Source organism: Polistes dominula, unplaced genomic scaffold (assembly GCF_049000335.1).
Source record: "Polistes dominula isolate Pdom_NZ unplaced genomic scaffold, Pdom_raw_medaka contig_546, whole genome shotgun sequence".
NCBI lineage: Eukaryota > Metazoa > Arthropoda > Insecta > Hymenoptera > Vespidae > Polistes > Polistes dominula.
Genome location: NW_028300910.1, coordinates 24639 through 32657, shown reverse-complemented (window position 1 = coordinate 32657; position 8019 = coordinate 24639). Strand labels below are relative to the sequence as shown.

Below are 8019 nucleotides of genomic sequence, written 5' to 3'. Positions count from 1 at the left end.
AAACAATTGATGCTACATAAATCAAGAAACTCCTCAAACTATTATTTAAAAATACAGAAATATTAGAGAACTAAGCACTGAAAGTCCACTTGCATGATCAGTGAGTGGATTGAGTAGCTCAGTGGTTATGTTGCCGGTCCCAAGCCCGGATAAACGATGTGGGTTGTAAGGTTAGGTTAGCTCCCTGCAAGACGTAAAACATATAACACGTTCACAGACCCACAGAATCGCCTCGGAATAGGACTGATACACGGAAAACGACTCAGGCACGAAAAAGGACAGCGAGATTGAAACGGAAAATTATCCTGAGAATAGCTTCCTGGAATGTCAAAAAAATTGAACAGTAAAGAGCAAGAAATAACAGAAGAGTTAAAAAATCAGACAGTAGACGTTGCTGCATTACAGGAAACAAAGAAAAAAGGCTAAGGTCAAAAAGCGTACGGGGAATACGTGGTAATATATAGTGCTGTTGACAAGAGTGAGTCATAACGAACCTGATAAACGAGCGAATCACACTAGCTGATGAGTAACAATGTTTCTGAACTGGACGATTATGCACTGATGCAGCGTTTGTGATCAGGCAAGTAACAGAAAAGTCCATAGAATACAATTAGCCAGCATTTTTCTGTTTTATAGATCTAGAAAAGGCGTTCGACCGGATACGGTTAGAGAATATAGTGCAATTTCTGTATTACAGACAAATACCAAGTAACATCATTAAAACCATTGAAGACATTACCGAGATAATCGAAAACAGGCAAAGATAAAAAAAACGAACTCACAAAACCCGTAATGGTGGAAAGAAGTATTTGACAGGGTGACTCACTGAATCGCCTACTTTTTAATATTATAATGAATTAAATCATAAAAAAGGTGTGCGAATAAAGAGGATATCGAATGGGAAACTGTGAGATAAAAATCTCGTTTTACGCCGATGATGCAGTCCTGATAGCGGAAAATGAGGATGACCTGCAAAGGCTCCTATATACTTTTAACTCAGTTACTAAGACACTCGGGATGTCTATATCAACATCCAAGACTAAGTGCATGACTACATCTAATACACCCCTAAGATGTAAATTGGTTTTCGACGACAAAATTATACAACAAGTAATGGAATTCAACTACTAAGGTATGAAAATTTCGAGATTTGGTGACATAGAGTCAGAAGTAAGAGGACAAGCTTTCAAGGTAGCAAAAACAGTCTCACTATTAAACGACACCATACTCTGAAATAAACACCTAGGAATAGATGCAAAAGCGCGTATATACAAAACCGCTATGAGACCTATACTAGCGTATGTGGCAGAAACAAAACCTGAAACATCTAAAACACTCCAAATCATGGAAGAAACTGAAATAAAGATCGTTCGCAGAATAACTGGGAAATCACTATGTGATAGAGTAAAAAGCAAACATCTTTAGGAACGCATGCCAGATTGAGAATATCAACGACTGGGTACTAAGCAGAAAATTTGAGTGGAATGACAACATAACTCGCATGACTGATGACCGAGTGGTCAAAATATCCCGAGATAAGTCACCATCGGGGAGACGAAGCGTTGGAAGACCTCAAAAGCGCTGGAGCGACAGTCTGACTATATAAAGCGCATCGCGATGAAGAACGGGCATTGTGTCTACCTGGAAGAGAAGAAGAAGAAGAAGAAAAAACACTAACAAAAATAATAATCAACCGAAACGCAATACTAAAAAAACAAACACAACAATTATGCTACAACTGCTACCCTTAAAATAGCATTCTAAAACGTTAACACTATTCCTACCGACACTTCACGTATACCTATTCCTACCGCGGCCGGTCAAATGACTGGTCTTTTACAACTTATATTTTTCAGTATTGAATGCAGACCAATAGCCAGCTTGCAAGTATAAAAATATATTTTCTTTTATTCAAGTGTACATAATCTACATTTTATTCTTTTTCGCCGCATTTTTTACAAATGAGCTTCTCAACTGTACATTTTCCGCATACGTACTTTTTACATTTTAGACAGATTTTGTTCGTCTTATTATCTTTACAATACCTTATCTGACATGTTATCCGTTCACGAGAAAACTGTACTTGTACTTGCGATAGGTATTGGTTGATTTTCTTTGCAGAGCTCTTGTTGGTATTCGATGGCAAGTTCTTCTGCCAATTGGAATAGAAATTCCTGTCTTGTAATTTCTCCTCCCGTAGTTTCTTTATATAACACCCATGCATTTATCCCGGCTAAATCCAAGATATTAAAAAATACTTGCACAGGCCATCTCCGAGATTTAGATTTTACCGAATAATTTCTGGCCATTTGGTCGGTCACATCTACGCCAAATTTGGTGCTATTATACAATTGAATTGTCTCCGGTGTTCGGGTGTCATTTTCTTCAACTTGTACGGAGTTGTGCATTGAACTGAGAATTAGAACGTTCTTTCTTGGTTTGGCTTTCTAAATTGTCAACATACAATTATTTGAGCGATAGAGTTTGGTTGAGAAAAGTGCCATGTCTTTTTTCAGTTTTGCCAGTCTTGGTAGCTCTTTTCTATTTGCTCTAATTGTCCCAACAATCGTAGTTTTTTTTTTGCTAAAATTTTTTTTGCTAAAGATAGGCTTGTAAAAAAGTTGTCCGTGGTTATATCTCTTCCACATCCTACATACGATTCTGCTAATTTCATAGTGAAAAACTCTTCAAGAGGAACTAAGGGTTCTCTACTTTTATCTTTTCCCAAATATGGAAAGCCGTTTATTATATATTTGCTACGTACATGGGATGCTAACCAAAATTTTATACCAAATTTGTCCGGTTTATTGAACATGTATTGAGTGAATCTACACCTTGCTTTCGTTGGAAACAATTGTTCGTCCATAGTAATATATGGTCCTGGTTTATAACAATTTTGACTGTTGTCAATAAACTTGTACCAAACTTCGGAAATCATAGCAAATTTATCGGTTTGTAACCGTTGGCTTCGTTGGTTTCTGTCGTCAAATCGAATAAATCTCATAATCTCCGTAAAGTCATGTCTACTTATAGTATATGAGAAAAAAGGCGGGCCCTACTTTTGATTCAATAGAAGTGCTATATATATATTCTTAGCCTCATATGCGCCGCGTGCATACAGAATTGCAAAAAAACACTGCTAACCCGATAGTCGAGCGAGAACTGTAGACACTTTGAAGTGCCGTAAATCATTTTCTGGAAGGCACTTCTCGAATGAAATCGTACCACAACTACATTACCTTTCCTTTGTAACGACTTTATAGTTTTGGCATTGAGTCTTACAGAGAAACTATTACAAAAATGTATAAATCGTACTACCGGTCAAATGACCGGTCGGGGTAGATAAGACAGACCACAAATTTTTCTCAGAAAATAAACAATAAAAAAATAATTGAATATTGAAAAATGTATCAAACATATATATGAGGAAAAGTCGTAAAGTTTAAAGGTGATTCACTTACGTTGAATGTAGGAAAATCCAATTAAAAATTTAAAAACGGTCATTTGACCGGTCCTGGTAGGAATAGTGTTAACAGATTGCAACAAAGGTTCATAAAAACAAAAACATTCTTACACAATAACAATACTTATAATATACTTCTTCTTTTGAAAATATACTTCACTACAAGAAACTACAAGTATATTAAAAGTCTATATTACAATAAATATAGGACACAAGACATTCATCAGGGAAGGCGAAAGGCCTATCGAACACCATGTACATAGTCGAATTATCCAAGAACACCTTAAAGCAACTGCAATTGTAGAGTACAATTTGATACCAATAAATTTCCAATTTCGGTTGGATATGTACCGCAAGGATAAAAAATGACCTTACAGAAATATTTGGATTACTTTCAATAGAAAGTCACAAATCCATCTCAACAGAAGGTAGTAAATACCAAACGTATTACTTAGGATTCGAAAATTATTACAATTAATTAAACATTAATAAAAGCATTTCATAATGTTTGATATAAAGACCTACACATAACTAGAACCCACTAATCAATACAAATTCATAATCTACTTGCACCATATCTAAGGTACAGGACAGTTATTATGAAAATCAATAACGTAATTAAAGAAATGAAAGCTGACGTACTTCAAGCAGTTTTCCGCTTGTACTAGCTAATCATTCTAGACCCAGATGTAGCAGTGATTTTGATTTTATTACAAGAGCACACAACAAAAATAGACAAATAAACTAAAGTAAAAAGGATTAAAACGAAAGTTAGGCAAATGCAATATAACATTACTTTTACATTGCGTATAAAAAACTTCGGTTATTTACCAAAATAACATAGTTGATCCACAAAGTAGCCTAAAATTCCAAACTCAGCCTTGAAAATAAATTTAAGGTATTTTAACGTCAATATGAAACCTGTATGATATATTACTATGGTGGATTAGCAGCTATGAATCATATAACAGAGTTGTAATCAATGCAATCAAAAATATTAAGAACTGTAGTTGACGCACTATGTTTTACATTAAATGAAGATATACGCGAAAGGACATAATATTCACGACAGTAATAAACAAAAAAACAAAATAAAGATTTATTTACAACTGCAATATATTTGAAGAATGTAGCCATTAAAACGTTCACTACTCGCAATAGAAAAAGACTATAAAGAAAAAATTTTGCTGATTTACGTACATAAGATTTTTAAAAGAAAACAATAACCCTCAACATGTTAAGCGCCACGCTAATATTTGGGGAAATTCCCGTCATGCTATTTGCGTTACTTTTATTGAAAAACAGCTAAACGGGTTAAGTTACTGGCGACTTACGCTGCCCTAACTTTTCTTTTAGTGTCGGTCAGGGGTTAATGACGTTCAACTTCAGTTGGCGTTTACCGTTTTGAGATAGTATTTACAACAACAAAAAAAAAAAAAATAGAAAAATTAAAAGGGGAAAAAGACAAAAAAACACAAAGGAAAACAAAAAGCTACGAATTTTTATAACTAGAATTGTAAGTAAAAAAAAGACAATAACCCTTTGACTGCTATGGGCGCATATATGCGTCCGACATAAGCCATCGATATAGATTCTTGACGCAAATGCGCACTCGGCGAAGTTTTGGCTTTTTACTGCTGTCTTATATGTATGCTCGGAAATACAAAGGAAAAAAATAGTATTCAGTTCTCAGCGATCCCTTCAACCTAAAGTACTTAGCAGTCAAAGGGTTAAACGCACATATCCTCTACAGTTTACATCTCTTACAGTTTACCCTTTGATTGCTATTCTTATTTAGAGCGTCTTGCCTTAGGTGCTAAGGTTATATTATTTATTATCTAATCATATAAGTTATAGTTTCTATAATAAGAATTGATAATTAATGTTTTTTACTCCGTATAAATATTTAATTCATCGTTTTCATTCTTAACTGAAAGAGCCATTTGTAATTAGTTTAAAATTGCAGCACACAATACATATCACAATAAAAACTATAAGTATTTGGCTTCGCGTTGCATCGGAATTGGTCCCCCAATATTTTTAGCCAATGACACCCCAGCAATATGTATGGCGTGTCCAACCTAAAGGGTCTCTAAACAAGACGATACTGTGTTTTATTTTAACGATTCATAGTAATGTGTAAAATTTATAGAACAAGAAACGACTTTTAATTACAGGTATCTCTTCAACAACATTCACAAATTGTTGTTGATTCTCCAACAACACGGTTTCTCCTAACACGGTTTCGCTAAAACACGATTCAAAAATTTCAGTAAATCTTCCAACAACACGGTATCCTATAAAATAGTTTTCTTTCAAAAAACCTTTGTACAACATTGTACTTCTACAGCTTACCGTCTTAAAGATACAGTGTTGCAGAAAGTATTTCTTTTCATTTTCATAGCCTAAAAACAAAAGTGTCTCACGCTGTTGTAAACTGAAAACATGAACCTTACCTAAATGCGTATTGGAAGAACTAAAGAATGCTTTCTTCAGTTAAAATAAAAAACGTGAATCGTAAATCGTCACAAAATGAAATAAAAACATATCAGAACTTGCTAAATCAATCGGGGGCGAAGGTTTTGTGGAAATAGCTATTGTGGACGTTCAAGGTTTATTAGTGGAAGAAGTTGACGAAGCGGATTTGATAGAAATGATATCCGAAACTGTAAATCAAATTGATCCTGAGGACACTAGCACTAATGAAGATTGTGCTGTTAATAAGTGAACATGAAAAATATTACAAGAAGGCCTAAGCTTTGCTGAAAATCTCGAGTTATTTTTCTTGAATGCAGATCCTTCCAAAGCAAAGAGCCGAAAATTCAAAAGGAAGCATCAAAACTGTCTAGCTTCATACCAAGAAATTTACAATGACCTGGTAATAAACAACAAGCAAAGTAAAATTACAGATTTTTTAAAGAAGGAAGAAGATGCAATAACTCTTTAAATGAAGAAAAACGTTCTAAAAATGAAGGTGATATCATTTCACCGAAAAAACGTTCTCGGTTGATTACACTGAGAAGTGACGACGAAGAAATAATTAATTTAAAGTTGTGTTAAATTAATATAAATTTTATTTTTATATTCTTTATACATTTATATTTTTAATGAAAATTTAGTTGTTTATTTAAAAAAAATTATATTTTATTTTTGTTTTATTATGACTTTATTTTTGTATTCATAAAATGTTAAAAGCATCATTAAAAAAATGTAAAGTAAAAATGTTTTCCATTTATGCTAATATTAGTTCGTAAAATGCTTAAAATTTAGCGTTCTAGACATGACTACCTACTTAGGAGGTCAGAGTGAGTGTAAGATATTGTAGATTGATACTATAAACTAATTGTATAAAAAGCTACTTGTCGAATAAAAGAATATCTTTTATGTCTTGAGTGGTATCGGAAAAACAGATATCCTTAGCCCGATACAAAATGATTAATTACTCTACTATATGTATTTTTATTAAATATTTACTAATTATATTAACATTCTAATACACTCCTCTTTTATTACAGGACAGAATAAGACTGAATGTCATGATTACACAGTAGCAATAAAATAATTACAATAGAAAGAAAGAAAAAACGATACAGCTTTAATTTAAAATTATCTTTATTTATAGAATTTTATTTCCATTTGCAACATTCATACTTTCCAAACATTGATAAATACAACACTGAATAAAACCAACAAACGTAGTGGACAACGGCTATTCTGAAGATGAATCTCGAAAAGGAAGCTACATAGGTTGAATGTAATAAGTTTTTAGAAAAGAATATAAAATTCATTAAATATTTAAAAATTATTTTAACATTCTACTACACTTTTCTTTTATTTTAACAAAATGTAAAAATAGATGTCATGATTACACACGGGCCATGAAATAATTGCAATAGAAAGAAATATTAATTCTGTTGCATAGCTTTATTTAAAAATTATCTTCATTTGAGGAATATTATTCCATTTTCAACATCAAAATCATCTAAACAGTCTTAAACACAGCATTGAATAAAAGCAACAAGCATAATAGACAACGGCAATTTAAAAAGTGAATCTCGAAGAAGAAGCTACATAGATTGTGTGTAATGAGTTTTTTAAAAACAATATAAACTTAAATTGAATATTTACAATTTATCTTTACATATTCTACTTCAATTTCTTTTATTCTAGCTAAATGTAAAACTGCCTGTCATTATTGCACAGAAGCTATAAAATAAACAGTAATAAAAAAAACATTAAATAAAGCAACAATCGTAATGAACAGCAGTAATTTTAAAGGTGAATCTCAAAGAGGAAGCTACATAGGTTGTATGTTTTAAGTTTTTAGAAAACAATTTGAACTTTTATAAAATATCTAAAAATTATTTTAACATTTTACTACACTCTTCTTTTATTTTAACATAATGTAAAACTAGATGTCATGATTACTCAGGGGCCATGAAATAATTGCAATAGAAAGTAACATTAATTCTGTTGCATAGCTTTATTTGAAAATTATCTTCATTATAGGAAAATAATTCCATTTCAAACATCAAAACCATCCAAACAGTCTTAAA

General features: G+C 32.5%; 1 pseudogene; it reads right to left on the bottom strand.

The window, feature by feature from the left end:
- Nucleotides 1–1780: 1780 nt before the first annotated feature.
- Nucleotides 1781–3528, bottom strand: LOC149033361 (uncharacterized; annotated as a pseudogene).
- Nucleotides 3529–8019: the final 4491 nt, after the last annotated feature.